The sequence below is a fragment of the Prionailurus bengalensis genome, chromosome B3 (genome assembly GCF_016509475.1).
Source record: "Prionailurus bengalensis isolate Pbe53 chromosome B3, Fcat_Pben_1.1_paternal_pri, whole genome shotgun sequence".
Taxonomy (NCBI): Eukaryota; Metazoa; Chordata; class Mammalia; order Carnivora; family Felidae; genus Prionailurus; species Prionailurus bengalensis.
This window is the reverse complement of record NC_057355.1, coordinates 123,162,357-123,188,663: the sequence shown is the minus strand read 5'-3', so window position 1 is coordinate 123,188,663 and position 26,307 is coordinate 123,162,357. Positions and strand designations below refer to the sequence as shown.

At 43.5% G+C, this 26,307-nt stretch overlaps 1 protein-coding gene across 2 annotated transcripts in view; it reads right to left on the bottom strand.

Annotated features, from left to right (window-relative positions):
* ADCK1 (aarF domain containing kinase 1) overlaps positions 1–26,307 on the bottom strand; it is a 121,897-nt gene that overhangs the window by 79,887 nt on the left and 15,703 nt on the right. The gene's annotated exons all lie outside the window — the stretch shown is intronic.

Here is a 26,307-nt window from a genome sequence, read left to right as displayed (position 1 = left end):
TACAGAAATCTGTTGCATTTCTATACACCAATAATGAAGCAGCAGAAAAAGAAATCAGGGAATCAATCCCATTTACAATTGCAGCAAAAACCATAAGATACCTAGGAACAAACCTAACCAAAGAGGTAAAAGATCTAAACTTTGGAAACTATGAAACCCTTACGACAGAAATTAAAGAGGACACAAAGAAGGGAAAAACATTCCATGCTCATGGACTAGAAGAACAAACTTTGTTAAAATGTCTATACTACCCAAAGCAATCTACACATTTAATGTAATCCCCATCAAAATACCACCAGCATTCTTTCCACAGCTAGAACAAACAATCTTAAAATTTGTATGGAACTACAAAAGACTCCAGATGGCCAAAGTAATCCTTAGAAAAAAGCAAAGCTTTAGGCATCATGATTCTAGACTTCAAATGATATTACAAAGCTGTAGGCAGCAAGACAGTATGGTACCAGCACAAAAACAGATACATAGATCAATGGAACAGAATAGAAACCCAGAAATGAGTCCACAACGATATGGTCAACTCATATTTGACACAGCAGGAAAGACTATCCAATGGAAATAAGACAGTCTCTTCAACAAATGGTGCTGGGAAAGCTGGACAGCAACATGCAGAAGAATGAAACTGGACCACTTTCTTACACCATACACAAAAATAAATTCAAAACAGATGAAAGACTTAAATGTGAGACAGGAAACCATCAAAATCCTAAAGGCACAGGCAACAATTGGTTTGACCTTGACCACAGCAACTTCCTACTAGACACATTGCTGGAGGCAAGGGAAACAAAAGCAAACATGAATTATTGGGACTTAATCAAGATTGAAAGCTTCTACACAGCAAAGGAAATAATCAGCAAAACAAAAAGGTAGCCTAAAGAATGGGAGAAAATATTTGTAAATGACTTATGGGAAAAAGGGTTAGTATCCAAATCTATAAAGAACTTATCAAACTCAACACCCAAAAATCAAATAATCTAGTTAAGAAAGGGGCAGAAGACATGAATAGACATTTTTCCAAAGAAGACATCCAGATGGCTAACAGACACATGACAAGATGCTCAACATCACTCATCATCAGGGAAATACAAATGAAAACCACAATGAGATACCACCTCACATCTGTGAGAATCGCTAAAATTGACAAAACAAGAAACAACAGGTGTTGGCAAGGATGTGGAGAAAAGGGAACCCTCTTGCACTGTTGGTGGGAATGCAAACTGGTGCAGCCACTGTGGAAAACAGTATGGATGTTCCTCAAAAAGTTAAAAATAGAACTACCCTATAATCCAGCAATTACACTACCAGGTATTTACCCAAAGGATACAAAAATACAGATTTGAAGGGGTACGTGCACCCCAATGTTTATAGCAGCACTATCAGCAATAGCCTAATTACGGAAAGAGCTCCAATGTCCATCAACCGATGAATGGATAAAGATGTGGCATATATGTATACACAATGGAATATTACTCAACTATCAAAAAGAATAAAATATTGCCTTTTGCAATGACATGGATAGAGCTAGAGTGTATTATGCTAAGTGAAATAAGTCAGAGAAAGAGAAATACCATTGGATTTCACTCATATGTGGAATTTAAGAAACAAAACAGATGAGCATATGGGAAGGCGGGGGAGAAGAGAGAGGAAACAAACCAAAAGAGACTCTTAATGATAGAGAACAAACTGAGGGTTGATGGAGGGAGGTGGGTGGGGAATGGACTAGATAGGTGATGGGTATTAAGGAGGGCACTTGTTTTGATGAGCACTGGGGTGTTGCATGTTAAGTGATGAACCACTGAATTCTATTTCTGAAGCCAATATTGCACTGTATGTTAACTAACCAGAATTTAAATAAAAATTTGAAGAAATAAAGAAGTGAAGAAACAAAAACACAAAAAACTCAGAACTAAAAATGAAAGTTAAGAAAATATAATTTTAAAAAACCAGAAGTGAAACCTATATTAGCATTAGTAGAGAAGGACCTTAAAACCAGTCGTAACTGCATTTCATTTGTTCAAAAGTTAAGCAGACACAAAAACAATATTTAAAAAAAAATAGTGAGATCCAAATGAAAATTCTAGAGATAAAACTGTAATGTGTGATGTACAAAATGTGTGGATGAGATTAATTGTAGATTAGACATGGTAGAAAAAAAACATTAGTAATCCTGAAGACCTAGCAGTAGAAACTATTCAAAACAAAATACACAGGGGTGCCTGGGTGGCTCAATCATTTAATAAGCATGCAACTCTTGATTATGGCTTAGGTCATGATCTCATAGTTCATAAGATCAAGCCCCACGTCAGGCTCTGCACTGACACCATGGAGCCTGCTTGGGATTCTCTCTTTCTCTCACTCTCTGCCCCTCCTCCACTCATGAGAGGAAGAGAGAATCCCAAGCAGGCTCCATGCTGTCAGCGCAGAGCCTGACGTGGGGCTTGATCTCATGAACCATGAGATCATGACCTGAGCCAAAATCAAAAGTCAGACACTTAGCCAACTGAGCCGCTCGAGTGCCCCTGAAACACAAAATTATAAAACACACACACACACACACACACACACACACACACACACACACAAAGAAAAAAGAATTTTTTTTTTAAATGGAAAGAACATTATTGATCTATCAGACAAATCCAAGCAGCCCAGTAAACATGTGGTTGGGAGTCTCCAAAGGAGAGGATATAGGAAAGGGTAGGAAAAAAAATACATGAAGAAATAATGGCTGAAATTTTTTCAAATTTGATTTTCTAAAAAAACTATAAACCAACAGATCGAAGAATCTCAAAAAGTTCCAAACATAAGAAACATGAAGGAAACCACATAATGGAATTGTTCAAAATCAGTGACAAAGAGAAAACTCTTAGAAGTATCCAGAGAAAAAGACACATTATGGACAGAGGAACAAACATAAGAATGACAGCAGATTTCTCTCTGGCAACAATACAAGCAAAAGCCAGTAGAGCAACATTTCTGAAAGCAGTGAAAGAGGGGCGCCTAGGTGGCTCAGTCAGTTAAGCATCTGACTTCAGCTCAGGTCATGATCCCATAGTCCATGAGTTGAAGCTCCACGTCGGGCTCTGTGCTGACAGCTCAGAGCCTGGAGCCTGCTTCAGATTCTGTGTTTCCCTCTCTCTCTGCCCCTTCCCCTCATGCTCTATCTCTCTCTCAAAAATAAACATTAAAAAATAATAACAAAAATTTGAAAGCAGTGAAAGAAAACCCAGAATTCTATACCCACCAAAAACAAAGATAATATTAAAACTCTCTCAGGAATATATAAAAGCTCAGAGAATTCATCTTCCTGTACAGCAAAAAATGTCAAATAAATTCCTTCAGGTAAAAGGAAAATGATACAGGAGAGAAATACAGATCTATGAAGGAAAAGAGACTAGAAATAGTAACTTCATTGGTAAATATACAAGAATCTTTTCTTATACTCTAACTCTTTAAAAGATAAGCAATTGCTTAAACAAAAATAATAAAGTAATGTGGAGTTTACAACATATGTAAAAGCATAATGTATTACATCAATAGCAAAAGGCCAGGAAGAAAAAAATGATAGTATACTATTATAAGATTTTTATACTCTGTGACGTGGTATAATATCACTTGAATGCAGAGTGTGAAGAATTAAAAATGTATGCTGTAGGGGTGCCTGGGTGGCCCAGTCAGTTGAGTGTCCAACTTTGGCTCAGGTCACAAACTTGCATTCATGAGTTCGAGCCCCACGTCAGGCTCTGTGCTGACAGCTCAGAGCCTGGAGCCTGCTTCGGATTCTGTGTCTTCCTCTCTCTCTGCCACTTCTCCACTCACACTGTCTCTCTCTCTCAAAAATAAACAAACATTAAAAAACATTTTAATTTAAAAAATGCATTTTTAATTAAAAAATGTATGATGTAAACTGATACAATCACTAAAGCAATAAAAAAAAAGCAACAAAGGAAATAAAATAGAACCATAAAAAATATCCAATCTAAAAGAAGGCAGGGAAAACAAGAAATAAAGAGCAAATAGGACAAATAGAGAACAAGATGAAAGACGTAAATCTAACCATACCAATAATGCATTGAATATTAATGGTTTAAACACCCCAGTTTAAAAGCCAGAGATTGTCAATTTGGATAAAAAAGAAAGACTTGAGTATATGTTGCCTATAAGGAATGCTCTTTAAATATAAAAATACTGACAGGTTAAATGTATAAGGATGGGAAAAGATATATCATGCCAACACTAATTAAAATAAAGCTGGAATGCCTATGTTTATATCAGACAAGAAAATTTCTATCCAAGATGGTGTCACAGTTGAATTCTACCAAACATTTAAGCAGGAAATATTACCATTTCACTCAAACTCTTCCAGCAAGTTGAAGACAGAATACTTCCCAACTCATTCTTATGAGACCAGCACTGCCCCAATAACAAAACCAGACATTAAATACAAGGGGGGTGGGAAGAAGCTACAGACCAATGTTAATTGTGAACATAGATGTAAAAATTCTTTTTAAAAAAAATTAGCTAATCAAATCCAATAATTTAATAAAAGGCTCTGTTCTCATTACATCCTATCAAGTGGTGCACAATTTTGATTTGTCTCCCTACAGGCAATGTTAATTTTCATCACTTCATTAAGATAGTTATCCACCTGGCTTCCTCACTTAAAGCTACTTATTTTTATAAGTATCATGTGAGGAAGCACTACCAAATTTTAGAAATAACCAGTTCTTTACAAATTCTCAATTTATTCTTCTTGTTTGTTTTTGTGCACTTGGATTCATGAATGTCTGTTTTTTTTAATAGATCACAATCCGTTATTATCATTGTTTAACAGCCTCCCTGAGGTATTCTGACCCATAATAAACTACACACGTACAATCTCATATTTTTTTATATATGTATACATTCATGAAACTATCATCATAATCAAGCTGGTAAGCATATCTCACTCCCCAGTGTCCTTTGGTCAAGCCCCATCCCTCTACATACTTTCCATCTCCAGACAACCACTACTCCGCTTTCTTTCAGTAGTCAAGAATTTTCTTGAGTTTTATATAAATGAAATCATACAGCATACACTTTTTTTTTGGTCTAGACTTTTTCACTCAACATAATTTTTTGAGATCCATTTTGTTGCTGCATGTTATCAACAATTTATTGTTGATTTTTCTTACTGAGTAGTATTCTACTGTATGAATGTACCAAACTTCTTTATTCGTTCGTGTGCTGATGTACATTTGGGTTGTTTGCAGTTTAGGAGTACCCATAAAGCTGCTATAAACATTCATGTACAAATCTCTGCTCAGACATATGCTTTCATTTCTCATTAAATTAGAAATGTAATGGTCAAATTGTGTGACACGTATATGTTTAACTTTTTAAGAAATTAAACTGTTTTCTAAAGTAGTTGTGCCATTTTGCATTCCCACCAGTGTGGAAGAGCTCCTCAACATCCCCCAACGCTCGGTGTAAGAAGTCTTTCTCATTTTGGTCATTCTCATACATGTGTAATGATATTTCATTATAGTTTAAATTTGTGTTTCCCTAAGACTCATGTGTTAAGCATCTTTTCATGTACTTATTTGCCATCTCTACATCTTCTCTGGTCAAATGTCTGTCCAAATCTCTTGTCTGTTTTTTAATTGGGTTATTTGTTTTTTTTATAACTGAGTTACAGAATTCTTCATATATTCCACACATAAGTACTTTATCAGATATACGATTTGCATATGCTTTCTCCCAGTCTGTAGCTTGTCTCTCCTTTCTCTTAACAACATCTTCCAAAAATAAGTCATTTTTCATTTTGCTAAAGTAAAATTCACCACTTTTTCCTTTATGGATCATACTTTTGGCGTTGTACACCTAAGAAATCTTTGCCTATCCCAAACTACAGCCATTTTCTATGCTTTCTCCTAGAATTTTTATAGTTTTAGGTTTTTACATTTGGGTATGTGATCTATGTGGAATCAGTTTTCGTATGTAGTAGGAGGTATGGATCAAAGTTCAATTCTGCATCAGAATATCTAATAGTTCTAGCACTTTTGTTGGAAAAAATCTTTCTAAACTGAATTGCCTTTGCACCATTGTGAAAAATTAATTGCTCATATATGTGTGGGTCTATTTTTGGACTCTATAGTCTGTTCCATAGATCAGTTTGTCTGTCTTTACACCAATACCACACTGTCTTGATTACTGTAGGTTTATAGTAAGTCTCGAAATCAAACAGTATTCACCCTCTAACTTTGTTCTTCTTCAGTGTTATTTTTCAGCACTGATTCCAAAACCCTCTGCATTCCCATATGAACTTTAGAATCAGCTTGTCAATTTATACACAAAAGCCTGATAGGATTTTGACTGGGATTCCCATGAATCTATAGATTTATTTGGGGAGAATGGACATCTTAGCAATATTGAGTCTCCCTACCCATGAATATAATACACCCCTCTCCATTTATTAGGCCTTTTTAAAATTTTCTCTCAGCAATGTTTTGATTCATATATATCACTTTAGAAATTTGTCCTAAGAAATTAATCTAAGACATGGAAAACAGTCCATGTACAAAGATGTTCGGCACAGTGTTAGTTATAATGGAAAAACATATGTAGACGCATCCTGAAAGTGGGAAAAAGGAAAAGCTAAGTAAATCAGGTAACAGTCACACAGTGAGTTAAACTGCTTTTAAATGGACTACTGGGGGCGCCTGGGTGGCGCAGTCGGTTAAGCGTCCGACTTCAGCCAGGTCTCGATCTTGCGGTCTGTGAGTTCGAGCCCCGCATCAGGCTCTGGGCTGATGGCTCGGAGCCTGGAGCCTGTTTCCGATTCTGTGTCTCCCTCTCTCTCTGTCCCTCCCCCGTTCATGCTCTGTGTCTCTCTGTCCCAAAAATAAAAAAAAAAAAAAAAAAGTTGAAAAAAAAATTTAAAAAAAATAAAAAATAAATGGACTACTGGACAACATGGAAAATACTAAGGATAACAAGTTAAGTGAGAAAAACAGTTCATCATTGATAGGATACTGTGGATGTAACAGAACAGTATTAGAAGGTATATAAAAATCATGATGAGCTTGATTTGGTGAAATTATAGGTAATTGCTTCTTGACTCTCTAAATTTGTTAACATAATTATTGATTTAATAATTGCTTTTCTATTTTTAAATTAAGAAATAATTCACATACCATAAAAGTCACCATTTTAAACTATATAGTACAATGTTTTTTTACTACATCCAATAAGTTGTACAACTGTCACCTCTACCTAATTCTAGAACATTGTTTTATGTTTAAAAATCAATTATATTTTTTTAGTCCCACTTCATGTATATGTGAAGTCCTGAGTCTTTGCAATGAAAAAATTTCTGTCTTCAGTCTATCGTACTCATTAATAGGTGATAAATGTTGTGAACATCCAAGTATGTACAAGTATCTTATCATCTAATGTTTTACTAATATCTAATAATGTATATTAAAATGAGGATCAAATTTAAGGTGCCAAATGACCTGTCAGCACAATGGAAGCACAAATAGGTCCTTGATTTATAATTTTCACATATTCTTCTCCATAATCATTCTTTCTGTTTGAATCACTGACTCACTCTACCAGCATAGAATATAAGCTTCTAAAAAACAAAATCTTGTTCACCACACACTCTGTACTACTGGTCCTCAGTAGTAAATGCACAGTCCTTTACAGTGCATGAAACCTTTCACACACATTACCTCACCTGATCCAGGTAAGAGCCCTTGAAGGGGGTGGGGGGAGCATACTATCGTTCTCCCCATTGCACAGATGAGGGAACTGAGGCTCAAAACAGTTAGGGGGCTTGCCCAGATTACTGAGCCAGTAAGTAGTATATCCAGGGTTTGAGTCACTGTTGTACAATTCCAAAACCTGTCTCCTACTAAATTCTGCCACCCCCCCCCCCCAAACACACTGTTAAATATTCCTCATGGATTAGAAGGAAACTCCAGGCAGCCAGTGCCTGCTATGGGCCCTCAGCATTGCCCTCCCTATGTGCTCACAATCCCCCAACTCCCACCCCTTGCTGAGCCTCAGCTATTTCCCCCATCCAGGCCACATGGCCACCACAGGGCTTGGTCATGTCTGGGCTCCCAGGAGCTGTTCCAGTAAGCCGGCTACAACACTAAGACCAGGAACAAATTCATGAAGTCACAGAGGCCTGGAAAGCACCAGTCATACAGAAATCAGAGAACTATTGAGTGAAGGAAGTGAGCAAGGCCCAAGAAGCATAAGTTCTCAGTGCAGCAACTGGACAAGGCCACCGGCTTGTGCAGCCCAAGGAGGCAGGCCCAGGAAGGGGCAGGACACTGGCCACAGTGGGAAAGGAGGACAACCTTCACTGATAACCCTCCAAAAGTCTCCAGGGCCTTTGGTATGAAATTCAAACTCCTACCTGGGCCAACCAGGCCAAGAACGATGCAGCCCAGATGCCTGCCAGCTTCATCTCTTGCCCTCCCCTCATCAGCTATCCCCCAACCCAGCGCACCATACTCTGCCCCCCGGCCTTTGCACAGGACACTCCACAATCTCACCATGCCTCACTTCTTTACACCTGTCAAAACCGTCTTTGGCCTGGACCCAGGCCTCTCTCCCCACCCCTCCTTTCCTCCCAGTCCCAGCCTGGCCCCTTCCACTCTCTTCCCCACCAGCTGCCAGCCCCTCGTTCTTACAGATGCAGCTACCGCCTCCCCCATCACAGAACTAACAGCAGAGCCCAGAGTTCCAGCCCCAGTGTAGCTCAGCCTTCCATTCGTCTGTGCCTCCCTGGGACAAAGCCAGGCCCAGCCCATACTGCACCTCTGTGGCTATGATCATAGGCTCTGCTCTAGATGACAAACAGCAGGGAGGCAACCGCACACATGGCCAGGTTGCAACCAGACCAGGCTGGGCCCAAAGTGAGAGGCCCAGGGCAACAGAGCTTCCAAATGTGAGGGATGATGCTGGAGCCATCTTCCAAGGAGGGCAGCCTCCTTCCCATAGTCCTCATCCCTTTCTCAGGGAGCAGACAGACCCCAAGAAGGCCTCCTTGAGGGTCTGAAGCAGAGGTTTTATTCTCTGCAACCAGGCAAGACTGAACCCAGTGATGATTCACTCAACAGAAGCCACACGCCCATCACCACACACCACCCAGGCAGCCCTCCCCACCGCTGCCATTCCCTAAAAACTCTCCAAGGGGGCTCTGGACACCGCTGCCATCAGGAAATGCCACTCTACCAGGAGGCAAGGTCAAATAATGCCAGGGGCAGACCATTCATCCTGCAGGAGTCACCCCTGGCCAGACTCCCAGGATGATCTTGGACTCCTCCAACTCCCCAGGCCACCCAAAGGGAACCACTACTGACAGCCTGCGTGGCTACACTAAGGCATGGAAGTAACCACAGCACAGCTTTCGGGTCTGGGCTCTGACTGGGCCCTGCCGTCTAAGCCCATAGGAGAAATGGGTGTGAGGGACAGGGCTGGCACCAGCTGGGCACTGACACCCAGTCTGCAGACTAGGAACACACTGGCATAAGGGAGCAGGGACCGTCTGGGGGAGATGTTATAGCAGTGTTCCGATCGGAGGAGAAACCAGGCAAAATGGTCACCAGGACCCCATTTGGCAGCTGGCCCTCGGAGAACCACAGCAGGCCTCCAGGGTTTCGTCACATGTCCGAAACCAAAGCAAACTTCTGTGAAGTAGGACATCCAGAAGAGCAGGCATTGACAGACCTGGCACCATCTCACACCTGATTATTGGTACTGCGGGAATTTTCATCACCAAATTATAAATTCCAAGAGTACTGCAAACCCAGAAGATCGCAGAGCATTCAACAGGGAAGGACAAGAGCAGGTGTCTAAATTCTGCAGAGGGGGTGACTATCTAGCAAGAATCTAAAAGGACAATACAATAAAACTTAATGTTTAGATTAAGTTACTAATATTCATTTACTATTTACTAGGTGTTAGGTTCTCATCTAAACACTTTATATGTGTGTTATCTTATTTCACTCCATAACTACCCCATAAGGTAGGCACAATTATTATCACCTATTTTACAGATGAAGCAGCAATGGCTCAAGAAGTTACATTGCCCAGCCAAGGGCACATAGCTAAATGGTGGCAGAGCTGGGATCTGAACCCAGGTAGTGTGACTTTAAGACCGCAACGCTCCCTAGCAACAGTGAAACGCTTGTTAGAATACCTAGCTCAATCAGAAGAAAAGGTTCCAAACCAGAACTCAAGAACCCTGGATTCCGGACCAATTCTGCCTCTAACTTACTGCTCCTACTGTACAAGTCCTGAACAAATCCTCCCAGCTTTCTGGACCTCAGCTGGCCTATTTGTAAAATGAGAGGTTGGACAGAAGCAGCAATAGCGTGGGTGGCATACATGTCTCCCCCCTATTACCATACCCACGGCTCACATCAGACATCAGCGACCAACCACAACACACATTCACTGAGCCCACATGAAGACATGCTCATTCTCTACACCGCGGTCAGACAACCACTAGCTACAACTGGAGTCGGCAAATGAAATGCATTTGCCTTCCCAGAGCTAGATTGTTTCTAAGGTGTCTTCCGACTCTCAGAATTTACAACTGTGTTACTGGGGTTCTTTTTTTTTTTTTTTTAATTTTTTTTTCAACGTTTATTTATTTTTGGGACAGAGAGAGACAGAGCATGAACGGGGGAGGGGCAGAGAGAGAGGGAGACACAGAATCGGAAACAGGCTCCAGGCTCTGAGCCATCAGCCCAGAGCCTGACGCGGGGCTCGAACTCACGGACCGCGAGATCGTGACCTGGCTGTAGTCGGACGCTCAACCGACTGCGCCACCCAGGCGCCCCTGTGTTACTGGGGTTCTAAAGGCAAAACTTTAATTCTAGTCCCACTGCAACCAGATCATCATTATACCTCAGTCTTCCATCTGCAAAATGGACATTATGTTACACATGGCCAGCTCTACTTTTTTCATCTTTAGGATAAACAACGCCCCAAGCCAATGCCTGATCTGTGTTATACAGACTGTATCTGCTCTCAACATGGTCCTGCCAGGCCCCTTTCCTCTGCTCCTGTAAGGGAACCCGATAAAGAGGAGATCCAAGACCATGGCAGGATGACATGACAGGATGAAGGGATACAGGTTCCTTTGCATTAAGCACTGTGTTTCCAGCAAGTTCCAAATACACACTAGAGGTGATAATACCGGAAATTATCCGTCGTTGCCACCTTGGCAGGAGTTTCTTTACCTGTCCGTTTTTCCAGCCTCGGCAACTGAGAGAACAGAGTTCTATGAAATGGGATACATTCCAAATATAGGTTCTGTTTCAGAGAAGGCCATCCTAAAAAGAAAGTTGTAGGAGGGGGCATTTGGGGAGGGCAGCTGCTAGTGGCTGAGAAGGCTTCATGAATAAAACATGCATCACAGCTGCCAAGGATACTTGCATTTTAATAGGGAACAGAGTTTTAGGCCAAAGGAATTAATCTCTAATGGTAGAATTACAAGTATCAGCAATGATTTAGGGAGGTATTAAGCAAAGAAAGTTGTTCCAGCATCCCTGAAATCCCAACAAATGAACTGATGTGAGTGCGCAAGCCCTCAGCAAACAGTGAATGTGCTGCAAATTTAAGGGATTAATAATATTATTACTGGCAACTTGTGACTCTGCCTGCCAGTGAGCAAGCCTGCCACCACACAGACAAATCCAGATGCCCACAGGAGCCCAGGACATGCACTCTTTGGTCTGGAAAGCATCCATTTGGGAACCTAGTTGCCAGAAAAACTGAAGAGAACCCTTCTCTCCATCTGCCCCTTAATCACACACACTGAGAAGATGCATAATTAATTTGTTCTCAACAGTTGCTCTGTGGCTAGAAGAGCGAGGGCATTTCTGGAATGGCAATTACAGACAAGAAGAATAAATGTTAGGCCACAAGCAGAATAACATATCCAGCCAGCCTGCTTCCCCTCCCTTCCCCATCATCCCTGTTCAGGCCATGGGCTTGGGTCTGGGACAGGAGTCTTTTTCATTTTCTCACAGCCTTGAGATCTTGGGGGCTGGTAGCAAGGAAGAGAAAGCAAGATCCTCGATACAGGGAAGGAGGCCTCACTCTGACCTCAGAAAGAGGGAACATGTGCAAAGCACATGTGCGACGTGAAGGTCAGTGGTAGGAGCATTTGGGGGGGGACAACATAACACGTATAGGAATTAGAAGAAATTAAAGAACTCTCACTAATTTCACGCATTGTGATAATGAGGGGAATACTTAGAAAACATCAGCTATTAGAGATACACGCTGAAATTACAGGTGAAATGGCATGATTTCTGCAATTTAAAATTCTTCAGCAGAAAAAAAATAAGTGAAAGAATTATAGCAACATATTTTAGATCTAGGTGCCAGGGTTCATCATATTTCCTACTTTTTAATTGCATTTGAATTTTCATACAGGAGTTTTTTTTGTTTTTTTTGTTTTTTTTTTTAAGGTTCAAAGACAGATCCTAACTAGCCTGCTGTTCTTAACCCTTCCTTGTGGCCGAGAAGCCCTGTGTTCTTGGCCCAAGCCGGCCTCTCCCGCCTCATTTTGTACCACTCGTCCTGTGATCCACTCTACTCCATCCCGTTGGCCTCCTTTCAGGGCCCTGAACAAGCCAAGCTCATTCCCATCTCAAGGCTTTTACGCTGCAATCTTCTCAGAGGGCCAGCTTCATGGGCATGTGACCAGTGCAGCCACACTTAGAAGGCCCACCCTTGGGGGCGCCTGGGTGGCTCAATCGGTTGAGCATCCGGCTTCGGCTCAGGTCATGATCTCACGGTTTGTGAGTTCAAGCCCCGCGTCGGGCTCTGTGCAGACAGCTCGGAGCCTGGAGCCTGTTTCGGATTCTGTGTCTCCCTCTCTCTCTGCTCCTTCTCCTGCGCATGTTCTCTGTCTCTCTCTGTCTCTCTCTCTCTCTCACAAATAAACATTAAAAAAAAAATTAAAAAAAAAAAAGGAAGGCCCACCCTTGGAAGGACCCCACACTCATGGTTTAATGTGGAAGACAAAATAGTGCCTGCACCCCAACAAAGATGCCCACCACCTACTCGCTGAAACATGTGACCATATTACCTATGCGGCAAAGGGGAAATAAAGTTGCAGATGAAGTTAAGGTTGCTGATAGCTGACCTTGAGCTAGAGAGATGACCTCAGATGATTAGGTGGTTCTTTCAAGTGGAAGAGGGAAGTGGAAAAAGAGAACCAGAGAGCCGGCAGCAGGACAAGGACTTGGCCGGATGTTGCCAGCTTTGAAGATGGAGAATGGGGGCCATGAGCCAAGGAATGCAGGCAAGAAAAACAAGTGAGTTCTCTCCAAGAGACTCCAGAAAGAACACGGCCCTGCTGATGCATTCATTTTAGTCCAGAGAGAAGCCTTTCAGACTTCTGACCTCCAGAACCGTAAGGGAATAAAGTAGTATTTTAAGCCACTAAGTTTGTGGTAGTTTGTTATAGCAGCAGTAGGAAACCAATACAGTAGCTGGCTTGAAATTCTTTTTTTTTTTTTTTAATTTTTTAACGTTTTATTTATTTTTGAGACAGGGAGAGACAGAGCATGAACGGGGGAAGGTCAGAGAGAGAGGGAGACACAGAATCTGAAACAGGATCCAGGTTCTGAGTAGTCAGCACAGAGCCCGACGCGGGGCTTGAACTCGCGGACAGTGAGATCGTGACCTAAGCCCAAGTCAGACGCTTAAGCGCTTAACCGACTGAGCCACCCAGGCGCCCCGAAATTCTTCATTTTATCTTTGAATTTGTGTTTTGCAAATGAAGCCAGATGGGACAAAGCAGCAGGCCCCAGGGGGATTCAGCTCCTGCACACAGTCCCACCTCCCCAGCAAGTTCTCGGCTGACCACGCCCCACCCCAGCCCCATGCCCTGGTTGCACACAGTCTCCCCACCACACAGCCAGGCTGCTTCTCCACTCACAGTGACAATCATGTCACACTGGTGGAGAAGACCTGCATTCTGCCACTATCCTCCGTCCCCGCTGGGGGCTTGAGTGTAAGTTTAGGCAGGGTAGACTCACGGCACACAGTATCCCTCCCCAATTTAGACCAGCTTCACCAGGGCAAGTTCAACAGGAGACTCAGCAGGGATCCCTCAACCACCCCCAACCCAGACCCTGAGTACATCCCAGCACTGAGGCAGCAATCTCTTGGGGGCTGCCCATTCATGGTGTGTTGGGGCTGCAGGGCCACGGAAAGGGGAGACTAACTTCCCCACCCCCAGTCGGAAACCCAAAGCCCCATTTTGCACTAAGCCCTATAAATGAGGCAGCCCGTCCTGCCTCTTCCGGCAACAATACTCTCTCTGCTCTTCACCTGCTGCTCTTCCATCACTTTCCCGTGTCAACTGGAAAACCTACACCAGAGACCCCTTCCCCAGCCCAGCTTTGGTCGCTTTTTATTCCATGACCACAGTTTATCTCTTTGGACATTCAGCAAGAGCCAACATTATCTTGTTTACTCAACTCACTGATGCACTAAAAAGAGCCCACTGTGTGCCAAGCACTGTTTTAAGTGCTGAAGATACAGCAGCAAGCAGAACAGACACCTGCCCTCCTGGAAAGGATGTTCTCATGAGTTCCACTGCTGTTAAATATCTCCTATCCCCTCAAGAATAGACCACCGTATACCCAGCACCTCGCACAGTGCCTGGCCCATAGCAGGTGTTCAATTAAAATTTGCTACATAATTAGCTGTACGAACAGTGAGTGGCTTAGGTGCTCTGCACTGTGATCAGGCAGAGCCTGGAGACATCCCTCTTCATCCTACAGAGTGTGGGGCATGGGATCTGAGGGTGAGGGAGGGGGCAGTACCCCAGCTTCCGAGACACGTTGCCTTAAATTAGCCTCACATATGTCGCACCATTATCAGTCAACAGTTTATTTGTATATTTAAGTGAAGTTATTCTGCTAATTGGACATATGTCTCACGGTTCTACAAGGAAAAGTCTATTAAAAAGTCTTGCTGTAACAGGCAAGAGCTTTGAGGGTAGTTTTTATTCAGGGACAGGAAGGGAGCTGAGTGGATTTTAATTTGGTAGAAAATAGCTGCTTGGGGCCAAGACAGTGAGAAGCGGGGAAATCAAGAACAGGCTCTTAGATTATTAGTGTGGTTAACAAGCGTCTCCATCAACCTTATAGCTGCAGACTGCCTTGCACCAACTTTCTTAGTTATTTCACGGCCTTCCATCTACCCCTGCTATTCTAGCAATTCCCATTTTGGAGACGTGGACGCTGAGGCAGGAGAAATGCATCCCACCCCTGCCAGTAGGAGTTAGGCCTCACAGCCCCTGTGGCCTAACCTCCTGAGTACATGAAGATGTGAGAATTTCGGAGTCAGGAATAAATAGCTCAAAGGGTTTCAGGAACAACAGTAGAGGGCTGAGGGGGTGAGAGAGAAGGCAAGGAAACCACTGGTTTGTCAAGACTTGACAAATAGCCCAAACTCCCTTGCACAATAAGGAAACTCATGCCTTGGCTGCTGGTCTGGAGGAACCCTTGAAGCTCATCCAGTCCAGATCAGAGAGCCAGGAGTCACACAGTTATAAACACAGGCTTGGGAGCCACACTATTTGTAACTAAATCGAAGACCCTGTAGTGGGTCAAATGGTAGCACTCCAAAAGATATGCCTTTGTCCTAACCCCCTGAACTTGTGATTATGACCTTATTCAGAAAAAAGGATCTCTGTAGATATAACTAAGAATCTTGAGATGAGATCTCTCTGGATTGCCCAGATAGGCCCTAAACCCCATGACAAGTGTCCTCATAAGCAAGAGAAGACAGAGGAAAAGACTGGAGTGATGCAGCCATAAGGCGTGTCTGAAGCCACCAGAAGGAATACGGCCCCACTAGCACCTTGATTTTGGACTTCTGGCTTCCAGAACTGTGAGAGAATAAATTTCTGTTGTCACTGGCCACCCAATTGGTGATAACTTGTTATGGCAATTACAGGAAGCTAATACACCTGCTTACTAGCCACAGACCCTTCGACAAGTCACTTAATCTGTTTCTTCATCTGTAAAATGGAGATGATGACAATAGTATCTACCTCAGATTGTCGTGAAGTTAGTGCAGTGCCTTTCCCACAGGATTCAATCAATGTAAACACTTGTTCTTAACATCAGAAGCTTGCCTGGGGAACTCATTAAAAATACAGCTTTCCAGGCCTCACCCCAGAATCACTGGAAACAAATCTTTCGAGTACAGAGTCTAGGAATCTGCACTTTATAAGGCTCCTTTATAAGACCCTCAGGGGTCTCTGATCGTGTGACAAGTTAGAAACCACCAGTGAGCTGTCACATTCCCGCCTCCATAACAGACAGAATCTCTTCTGTTTCTGGAAAGCTGCCCTTCCAGATACAGATTTCACAGCTGTCCCTGGTAACCCATTGCAGTACTAAATTACCTTTGCAGTAAGAAAGTCCTAGTTTATGGCATCTCTCATCACGTAGCATCATCCCACTCCCCAGCACTACCCCGTTCCCCAGCACTGTTCAGCACAAGTAGAAAACAGCTGGGTCATGGTAGAAGCACCCAATCCAGGGCAGGAAAGGTAACGGTGTGGGGTTTTCAGTGGGGAAAGCAATAAAGTAATGAGAAGCCCAGCATAGCTAGTCTGAGATGGAGTCTGAGATGGACAAGGTCAGGTTCTCCAGCTGGGGTTCCTCCAGCTCCTGCCCCATTTGATGTAGGCTAACCTTAACATAGCACTATCCCTGAGAAGCAGGGCACTCTGGCCTCCTCCACCCCCCCACAAGAACCAGGAAGCAGGGGCAAGTGGTGATCAGCTCTGTGGCAGGAAGAAGCCAGCCCTGTGTGCCCAGGCAGCCTGTGTAAGGCAAACGAGGAATGGCTAATGCCATTAATTGCGCTGACCAGTACAGAGAGATGCCCAGCACATGGCAATGGCATCCCATCACCAGAAACACAAGGGCTTATTTTATTTCATTTCAGCTGTGGCCTCTGGAAAGAGATCACGGTTTCTGAGCAGCACAAATACCATCCTATCAGGCAGCTTCAAGTCTGAATCAGCCTCAGGAGATAAATAGGGTGAGCTAAGACAAGAGAAGAGCTGGACAGAGTGGCGACACCCAGCAGGGGAAAGACCGAGGCAAGGATGGGTGCAAGCCAGAGTCTGGCCCAGCATCTGCTACAGATGCTGCAGCCTGCTTCTTCAAGGGGTGACCTGGCACCAGCGATAGCGTGCACAAAGACGGTATAAGCAGCAATTTCAGGTGGTACCCAGGGCACTTCTTATTTGCATATGCAGACCCCCAAAAAAGAGACAGCTAGTCTATCAAGCCTGTAATTTTCCTTAGAACAAAGCCAAGTAAAGGAAAAAGTCAACAGGATGAAAAATATCACATAAATACATGAATAGTTGGTTACAAAGAAGTACATAGGAAGGCCAACCAATGAATTGAAAATAGTGCTTGCTTCTGCTTTTGTAGGAGGAAGGCTGGAATCAGGGTAGTACCCAGGAGGCTACAATTGTATGGGTAAGGATTGTTTCTGAAATTATGCAGTGAGTATACGAGTGACCACTAAATTATTTTCTATACCTTTCCTTAGGTCTCATACATTTCACATGCTTTTTAAAAGCATCTGCACACGCTTTTAAAAATACAAGGGGTATGCAAGTCCATAGGTCGCTGATAAGTCTAGAGCAATCAAGAAGACAACTTGACATTTGCACACCTTGTCTGAGAACTACAGAGAAGCCACCGCACAGTGAGTGCAACCTCCAGGGAGAAGCCCGAGTCAAGCCACATTTCCCTCCAGGGTCCCCAAGGACAGAAGGAGACCCGCCACATCTCTCCCCAGACCATGCCTAGGTCCCAGTTCCTACTTCTGTGGAACTCTTCCCGAATTAGGGCCACTGCAGAAAGTTCTGCAGGTTTGCAATGCAGTACTCAGAAAGGTCTGGGTACACAGAAAGCTAAAAAGGAGGCACTGGCTGCCATTTCAGACTCTGGCTCCCTGTTCCACAGGCCTGGTCCTTAGATGACCCAAGCAGAGCAAATTAAATGCAGCTCATGCTCCTGCAAAAATTATCACAAACTCTGAGAAAGCCAGTCACCAAGACAGCAAGGATTCCATTTCTCTCCTCCTCTTCTGTATAGAAGACTTTCTGACAAATGTTCCAGGATGAGAAATGAAAGCAGCAAAAGGGGGTCTTAGGGACAGAGTACATGAAAACTCACCAAAAGCTTCCACACCAGGTTTACTGTGCACACACAGAGGAACAGTGGCCCAAGTAGATACCACTACAGCAGAGGAGGCCTTCCTAGGTATGCACTCCACCCTCACTCCCCATGAGTGAGGTTAGGAGCCCCTCCCATGCAAGGCTCCTACCCTTTCCGCCCCCCACTCCTTGGCTGGAAGTTAGCTGCTGTCAGGAGCCAAAGCTGGAATGAAGACAAATCGATCCTTCTGCAACTGGTGATTTCATCCCTGCTTCCCCCACTGGACTGTGAGCAACTGGAAGGCAGAGGTCAAGTCTTATTTCCCTTTACATCTTCTGAGGCTGAGCCTCATGCAAGCCCTGGCACAGAGCAGGCTCAGTTAAGGTTTGTTGAAACAGATGGCTGGAAGAACGGTGAAGACATGTCCTGGTTTGGCCAGGACAGTCCCCAGGTTTCAGAGAATATGCCTGAAGAGCCAGACACTGCTACAGTTCCCCCTGCTGGGCAACAAGATCTTTAAAACACTTCTTGAGTCATCATACCTTCACTAAGCTGGTAGCACACTTATCCTCAAAACTGGCAGTTGTTCCATAGCTTACGAGTCGAAACCCTTTCCCAAAGCAAGGGGCTAGCATCTACGGATTCCTTTGGAGGGTCTATACCTCCCTCCACTAGGAAATGCAAATTCCAAATATTTGTTGAATTAACTCTTTGGTTGACTGATTAAATACAAAAAGGAATTCCCGGGGCACCTGGGTGGCTCAGTAGTTAAGCATCTGACTCTTGATTTCAGCTCAAGTCATGATCTCATGGTTTCGTGACTTCGAGCCCTACATGGAGCTCTATGCTGATAGGGCAGAGCCTGCTTGGGACTCTCTCTCTCCCTCCCTCTGCCCTTCCCCTAATCACACTATCTCTGTCTCTCTCAAAAATAAATAAACTTAAAAAAAAAAAAAAGGAATTCCCAGGAGGAGGTTCTATGGCCCTTCTTCCTCCTCCTCTGTGTTTCCAAACCCATCCCAGCAGGACCACAGCCTCAGGGCTCACACCAGGGGAATGGACCCAGGGGAGAAGCAACTCAGCAGCAGCAGCTGGTTGGCAAGAGTGGCTGCACAGGCAACTTCTATCCAACTTGGTGCTTTCCCCCAGGTTGCAAATGGATAAACAGGGAGACAACCAGGTGTTAAAGTGCAAAGAACATGAGATCAGGCAAGATCTAGATGTCCAAGTCCAAGCCCAAGATCTGCCACAAAACTGCAGGGTCAGGGGAGGGGGGGCACTTAAAGAAATCCTATCATGCCTCTAGACCTTCAGTTCTGTCTGTACATCAGAGGCCTGAGCTAACTGGTGCTGAAAATACCTTTCTCAAGGTCAATGGCATAATTATAAATAGAGTTATCCCCCCACCTAAGCCCCTTACTCCACTCCTCTCATCAGTATCCTTTTCCCCCAAAACACCCTACCACATGCCATGGTTCTAAAAGCTGACAACATATGATCCTTCCCTCTAAATGCACATTTCAGTAATGTTGAAATTGTTATCCCACACCCAAGCCCAAAGCTGCCGTGTCCCTAAACAAGGTCAGGTATAAATGTTAGCAGAATTTAATGGGCACAAAAGGTTCTTACAGCAACCTCTTATCTGCAGGTAAGTACTGCTGGTGAACCTCCTATCTCTAAGTTATATAGGAGCCCCACTAAGGGTGTACTGCTCTTGACCTCTCTTCTCCCTCTCACTCCCCGCGGGAGGACGAATCGGCAATCAGAATGGTGAGTTGGGGAAAGGAAACATTTCATGCTCAGTCCACCCCTTCCACTACCCTCCCTTTTTGGGATCTGTACACACCCGCAGGACACTGATACTCAGCCCTTCCCTGCCCTAAGAGGCAGGCTCCCATGTGAGAGGCTTGTCCTGCCACGAATGTGCCTGCGTGGCAAGTCTATCAAATTCAGGAGTGAAAGTTCAACAAGCCCACTTGCTCACAGACCCAAGACACAGGCTCCAGCCCAGCATTTATCAGTAATAAAGCCGACATTTTGAGCTCTTCCTGGCAGAGACCTGCATCTCCTTGGCTCTGCTTCTCAGACAAAGAGGAAAAGAGTATTAATTGTTACCTCCTCCGGCCCAAGTCGTAAGTACTAGAACAATTAATATGACACACACACACACTGCTGACCTGAAGCATCTGATACAACAGAAGCCCAGTGACCTGCTCAGAAACAAGAAATTGGATTCGGCTAAAAAAAAAACTTCCCAGTCACAGCAGCAGCTGAGGTCCCTCCTACATTAGGACTCTGATTAACAAAGAAAGATGCACCACCTGTGATCTCACTCTCTCCCTATACCTCCCTCTCTCTCCCCCTGGTCTCCCCCCACCCTCCGGCTCACATGCTTCTACTCATTGTCTATAGTACAGAAGCACAAAAAATATTCAGTGACTGATGACTTTAAGCATTCTTATTCCCTGAAGGCTTAAAATATTTTACCCAAGAACTTGCCATAGCTCCCTACTACATCTGGTATAAAACTTGGCCTCTCATCCCTCTGTGACCTAGCTCTAATTCTCTTTGCCACTATGCCCCTTCACTCACCCATACCCTAGTCCCAAGTAACATCGAACTAATCTCTGTTTCTTATAGACAATCCCCAAAATTTTACCCATCAACCTCAGCCAAAATCACCTGTCCGCAGTGTTACATGTTTTAACCCTACCCCCTTTCCAAACCCAGCTCAAATACCCACTTAACTCATTCAATCTCACCCAGCTTGGGCCACTCTCTCTGCTCTGATATACCTCGGGAGTCTTAACTGTCTTAGGGTATATTAGGGTTGAACAAGTGTACATGAATATATTATAGATAATAAGAGGCAGGTTTCTCACTGTCAGAGAAGTAAGTTACACATAAGGAATGGGAGAAAGTTAAAATAAACTCTATGATGTTAGACTGAAATTGGAGATATCAGTATGAACTCATGGTTTTTTAATAGATGAGTGTGTGTATGCATGAGTAAGTACACATACCTATATTTCCTAGCCCTGTCTTCTGGGAGGGGCTAGAAACAATGGCACTCTGGGAGCAATACACAGACCTAGCACCAACATCTTGGTTTCTAAATACCATTCTCCAAGAAAAGGAGCCAGGGCTCTTTGGAGAAGTGATTGATCCTGGGGCTGGGGCTGGGGCAAGGAAAATACAAGAGGAGTCTGGGGCTTAGAAAGATAGGATAGTACTCACTATTAACAATAGCCAAAGTATGGAAAGAGCTCAAATGTCCATCAATGGATGAATGAATAAAGAAGATGTGGTAAATATATACAATGGAGTATTACTCGGCAATCAAAAAGAATGAAATCTTGCCATTCGCAACAACATGGATGGAACTAGAGGGTATTATGCTAAGTGAAATTAGAGAAAGACAAATATCATATGACTTCACTCATGAGGACTTTAAGACACAGAAAAGATGAACACAAGGGAAGAGAAGCAAAAATAATATAAAAACAGGGACAAAACATAAGAGACTCTTAAATATGGAGAACAAACAGAGGGTTACAGGAGGGTTGTGGAAGGGGGGGATGGGCTAAATGGGTAAGGGACAATAAGGAAATCTACTCCTGAAATCATTGTTGCACTGTATGCTAACTTGGATGTAAATTAAAAAAAGAAAAAAAGATAAGATAGTGCTCAGTAAAGAATTGAGACATACAAAAGGACACAGGAATCAACCTGAAAGAGCTCCCAATGACCAAAATTAGAATAATTGGAACAATGAACTGATGATTGCTTTGGATTGGTACCTGTAGAATAAAATAAATATCCATGAGTTCACAGTGATAAAAATAATTAAACAACTGAAGGAGAAGGGATGGCTCACAAAAGAATGCCAATTGACAAATGGAGAAATAAGGAAAATAGGAAATCATTAATTTGTTCATCAAAACGATAAGGAGCCGCTGAGGCAACCCTTGTGCACTTTGATCTCCTCTCTGGCTAGATTAAATAATCCACAGTATTTAATTAAATAAAGCTTCTCACCTCTTACAAATTTAGCTGAGGCAAAGGCCACGGCCCCCACTTTACAGACAGGGAAGTACAGGTGCTTGGTGCCAGGCCACGAGCCTAAGAACCTGGCTCCAGGGCCAAAATGGCTCAAATACTACTCTGCACCATGCAAACCTCTCCTCACCCTATTTAGACCTTGGAATTTCTATTTCATTTCTTTCTTTGAATTACCAGACCTTTTGTGATCAAAACCTTAACTGTGTTTCAAGATCCAGCATGCTTCTTATGCGGTGCCTGGGTGGCTCAGTCAGTTAAGCACCTGACTTTAGCTCAGGTCATGATCTCATGGTTCACGAGTTCAAGCCCCGCATCAAGCTCTCTGCCCACTTTGGATCCTATGTCCTCTTCTCACTCTGCTCCTCCCTTGCTTGCACCCTCTCTCTGTTTCTCTCAAAATAAATGAATAAACTTAAAAATCCAGCATGCTTCTCCAAGAATCCCCAGTGTATCAGGATTCATTTGATTGTAAGTAACAGAAAACTGATCTCAAACCATCTGGAGCAAAAAAAAGAATTTCCTGGCACATATAACTAGAAACTCTATTTCAGGCTCAGAAAGATCTAGGGACTCAAATGACTACTTCCCTCCACAATACTGACTCCATTCACAGACAGGTTTTCCCCTCATGGTGGCAAAATGGCTTCCAGCAGCTCGAGTCAACATCCTATACCCACAGCTAATACAGCAGAAAAGGCAGTGTCCTGTGGGGAATACCCTCAAAGTCCTGGACCTGATGTTCACTGACCAATACTGGTTCAAATGCCCGTCCTTGAACCAATCTCTAGGACCAGAGGAATGGACTCTATAGATGACCTAAGTCAAGTGCCCCCTCTTGGAGCTGAGGATGGGGTGAGCCTCACTCAAACCTCATGGTAACTACATGAAACATGAGTGGCTCCCCAAAAGAAGTTTTGGATGCTACTTCCCAAAACAAGAATGGCTCTGGGACTGAAAATTTAATGTATGTCTACCACACCCCAACCCCTTGGTCAGAATCAACGCAATCCTGCCTCCTCCAGTCCAGTCTGGACATCCATACCAGCTGTGACTTCTTTCTGCCTTGTGGACATACTGGTTCACACCTGTCATCTCTGTTTATAAGCATCCTGGACACCGAGAGTCTGGTTCTCCAAAGCCCTGGGGCTTTGCCACACCCCCTGAGCTGCCCAGCAAAGTGCCACTGAGCCCCTAAAAAACACTACTTCACTTTGACTCCTACCCCCTCTTGATGTGAAGCTGAGTCACTGAGATACCAGCCAGCTGAGCGCCAACCTTGAAAGTGCTTCTCTAAGTCACTGTCTCTTGGCTCTAGCATACTCCGGGACCTGGGGACACTGGCTTGACAGGTAAGATAATTATGTTTTACCCTTCACTCATTCTTTTATCAGTCACGAAGACAAGAACAGATAAGTGTTCCAGTGGAAGAACACACTCTTGCAGTATTTACTCGTGCTCTTTAGTGCCAGCCAGCTCCCCTTCCCAGGCACAACTCCCAGGGACCAGTCTGCACCCCTGTTATCGGTGCCAACTACCACATGCTGCCCTCCTGTCAAATATCACACTGCACCTTCCTTCCTGAAACCCCCAAAGTTGCCAACTTCTCCAGGAGCTGAGGCACCACTGTCTTTCAGATGACTTACACATGAGGGCAACTGTCCGCACATCACCCATCCCCTGTTCCTCTGCAGAGCACTTCCCCTGTGTCTCGGCCTGGCCTCTGTGCAGAACGTCACTCTGGGGGCCCCAAGGCCCGGAGCACTGGTTAGATGGAGAAAGAGGGGCTGGGAAAAGCAGGAGTTTGGCATTAAGTCCCAGAAATGGAGGGCTTTGAGTTTTTCCAATACAAACTAACATTTCGTTCATTCATTTGTTCAACAAACCTTTATTCACGACCTACCATGTCTGAGGTACTGCTGTAGGTGCTACAGACATGGAGATACACAGACAGACCAAGTCTCTGTCCTCATGGGAGAACATCTCCCAGTAGACATTGGACTTACTTTTGAAACCTGCTGTACATTTACATTTCACAACGCACCCTCTCAGATATCTATAAAATCTGCAATATGTGGCATAGCCAACTGCAGTCTCCAGAAAGGAAAATGGCAGCTCCAAAGGCTAAATGACCATCCCAAAGACAGAACACAAACTCAGGTCTTCCGAATACAAACCTAGCACCCTTTCTAGGTCCTCTCCTGAGGAAGGAGCTAGCAGGGTGCAGCCTGAAACAGATATTAAGTCAACTCAGTCCTAGGCATCATCTCTAGAAGTAGAAATATGGAAAAGATGAGCCAATCCCTGATCTAAAAGAATCTATATTCTAAAGTGAGAGACATGTAACCAATTATCATCTTTTGTAGGAACAAAGGCGACAGAGTGATTAAATTCAAACAGGAAGATATCTCTGGAAGGATACACAGGACAAGATGATCATCACTCCCAGGCAGGAAAACTAGCTATGTGAAGAACAGCAGGAGGAGGATCATTTTCTATGTTCAAATGTTTCTATGTTCAAACTTGGAATCGCATGCCAGGTGACTCTAGTTCCCATTAAACAACACTTTGAGGACGCAATCAGCCAAATCCTGAATATGCAAAATTCTACAGGAAAAATGATCTGCTTTCTTCAATAAGCAAATAGCTCAAAAAAGGAGGGGGAGGAGGAAAAAGAGATATTATAGATTGGAGAAGATTTTGGTTGCTGTTTCCTAATGCAATATATGCCACTTCATTTGGATCCAGATTGCAATGAACCAACTTTAAAAAAAAAAAAAACATTTTGGGGACCAGGGATATTTGAGTATACACTAGATATTAGAAATTATTAAGGACAGGGGCTCCTGGGTGGCTCAGTTGTTAAGTGCCAACTTTGGCTCAGGTAATGATCATGTAGCTGGTAAGTTCAAGCCCAGCATCGGGCTCTGTGCTGACACAGCCTAGAACTGCTTCGGATTCTGTGCCTCCCTCTCTCTCTCTGCCCCTCCTCCACTGACGTTCTGTCTCTCTCTCTCAAAAAATAAACATTAAAAAAAAATTTTTTTTTTCAACGTTTATTTATTTTTGGGACAGAGAGAGACAGAGCATGAACGGGGGAGGGGCAGAGAGAGAGGGAGACACAGAATCGGAAACAGGCTCCAGGCTCCGAGCCATCAGCCCAGAGCCTGACGCGGGGCTTGAACTCACGGACCGCGAGATCGTGACCTGGCTGAAGTCGGACGCTTAACTGACTGCACCACCCAGGCGCCCCTAAAAAAATTTTTTAATTAAAAAAAAGAAATTAAGGACATATTATTAATTTTGTTAATTAGGAGTATGGTATCATAGTTTTTTTAAGGTACTTATCTATTAGAGATACAAAGTGAAGTAGTTACAGATGAAATAATATAATGCCTAAGATTTGCTTTTAAATATTTGAGCAAAGGGGCTCCTGGATGGCTGAGTCGTTAAGCATCCTACTTTGGCTCAGGTCATGATGTCACGGTTCAGGAGTTCGAGACCCGCATCAGACTCTGTGCTGACAGCTCAGACCCTGGAGTCTGCTTCAAATTCTGTGTCTCCCTCTCTCTCTGGCCCTCCTCCACTCATTCTCTGTCTCTCTCTCACAAATAAATATTTTTAAAAATTTAAATATTTCAGCAAAAATAAATGAATGAATAGAGAGTAGATGACACAAGATTGGCAAAATGTTGATAATGTCTGAAGTTGGATGATAGTTCCATAGGGTTCATTATACTATTCTCTCTACTCTTGTTAATGGTTGGAATTTGTATAATGAAAAGTTTAAATAAAAACTTTAAAATTAATTACCCCATCCACCAGGAATGATTGAGAAGGAAAAGTGTCACGGAGGAGAGGTATTTGAGCTGAGACCAGAAGGATGACTAGAGATTTTCTAAGGGGCCAAGGGCATTGCAGGCTGAGCAAAGACATACAGATCTATCACAAACCTCTCTCTGGAGGAACCAAAAGTATCTACACTTGACCCCAAACTCAACTCACATCC